The sequence below is a fragment of the Frankliniella occidentalis genome, unplaced genomic scaffold, assembly GCF_000697945.3.
Source record: "Frankliniella occidentalis isolate FOCC.00 unplaced genomic scaffold, Focc_3.1 Scaffold143, whole genome shotgun sequence".
Classification (NCBI taxonomy): Eukaryota; Metazoa; Arthropoda; class Insecta; order Thysanoptera; family Thripidae; genus Frankliniella; species Frankliniella occidentalis.
In genome coordinates, this window is record NW_026267270.1 from 449017 (window position 1) to 451017 (window position 2001).

Genomic DNA, 2001 nt, shown 5'->3' on the forward strand with positions numbered 1-2001 from the left:
CTTGGCCCCGGGGCCCCTCCACCTGCCACACATCTCAGCTGCGCCGCGCTGCACTGGGACTGGACACCCACGCCGCGCCATATGCCGCAATGACATCTCACTTTCATTTTCGTAATAAAGTTGTTCATTAAAATGCAACAATGTTGGTTGTGATAAGGCCCACGACGCCGTGCATAAGTTGGGCTGTCCGCGCCGCAACTATAAACTCTAATGCTTTATCGGGCCGGGCTGCCCACTGCACCCCTCCCCGCTCCCCGCGCTCCTCCACTGGGCCCAGGCCGTCCGGAGCAGGGCGGCGGCGGAGTGCTCCGCTGGGGTTGACACCCAAGTTATACACCCTTACCCACCCAGAATCTTTCCTGGTTCCCTGGCTGAGCCGAGCCCCCGCGAATCCCCCACCCTCCCCCGCCCTACTCCCTCTCAAATGCCAGAGGCGCGCGCTTGATTTGCGACGACCCCTTTCTCCGCACCTCCGCTAAAATGTCGGCCGCGGGCGGTACATTTCGCACATCATATATATCGTCATTGTTGCTGGAAGTTTATTGGCCCCTCCTTGCAGAGACTTTTGCACCACCCGCCGGGCGCGCAGGACACACAAAGTACTTTTCTCTGTACGACACCTTTCACCCCGATAACAGCTTTATTACAATGCCCTCTACTGGATGAACTGTGTGTGTGTGTGTTTTGCCCGTGCAGACGTCAAATGAAATACGCGTGCAGGCGTGGCGCTGCGCTGCGCTCGCTGCGCTCGCTGCGCTCGCTGTGAGGGCGGGGCCGGCGCTGGCGGGCGGCGGGGCCGGGCGGGCCGGTGCAGCCCTATCGCTGGTTCATTATGTATGGATCCGCACGCGCCGAGGAGAAGGAGAGCCGCGGCCCGCGAGCTGGGCTGCCCGGCCCGTACAGGTGTCTTACAAATGGCGCATTAGTTCGCACACTCGGCGTAGTCGTGTCCCGTTTCCGAGTCGTTGGTCGCGGAGGCATTTTTTTCTGTTTTTTTTTGTGTGGAGAAAAGAAACGACGCATTTATTGATAGTGACAACTTTTCCTCGAAGTATATTGCTAGGCTTGTAGTGATGGAAAAAATTATAAAGGCGCAGCAAATATTCACTCTGTCTTTCTTTCAGACGTGCGGTAATAATTGGCCCTGTGTTTCCAGGTGGTCCGCGGCTGCGGTCCGGCTCCGGCCCGGCTCCGGACTTGTGCCAAGCGCAAAACGCTATGCAGAGCAGAACGAGTGAGGCTTTAGCATTCCGGCCGTTGACTCGGCTACGACCATAACCACCCACAAGGCCGCCACGCGCCGCCACACCGTACGACGCCGCACCACGCGGCACCACGCCGCACCACGGTTCGCCTCCACGACGCCCGTACGCCCGTGTAGCCTGTCGAAGCTGCTAAGCCTGTCGCTGAAGTCGGAAACTCTGCCTTTGCCACCCCGACCCGTTGAGGAAACACCCCGGCGCGGCTGAGGTAGAGTCCTAGACTCTAGGCTGACTGAGGACGCCGCGGACCCCTTTCGTCGGAGGCAGCCAAGGCGACCCCCTAGCGAGGGGGAGCCGACTGTTAATACGAAGTTGCTGATTAACCCCGCGCACTTCCGTAGTTAGACTTTAACGCACGCACGAGTGCGGTGCGGGCGGGTTGCCTACTCGCCCGGCCCGTAAGGCGCCGTGGACAGGGGCCATAGGCAAGCCCGCCCGCACTTCTGCGTGCGGTACAGTCTAACTACAGAAGTGCATGGGGTATCTCTGGTATCTCTGTGTCAGCCGGATTACAGATTACCCGGATTACCTCTTGAGTATCCCCCGGATTACGTTCCTTTTTCTCTAGCAACACCCCGGTTTAACCTAAAATTTCCCCGGATAACCGCGGATTTATTCGAATTTCCTCGGATTACATCTTCCGGATTACCTAACGGCTGTCAGCCAGACAACCTTGGTTTTGTTCCCCCCTCGCCTCTTAGTCGCCTCTGCGTGGTCGCGGGTCGCGCTGATGGTTGTG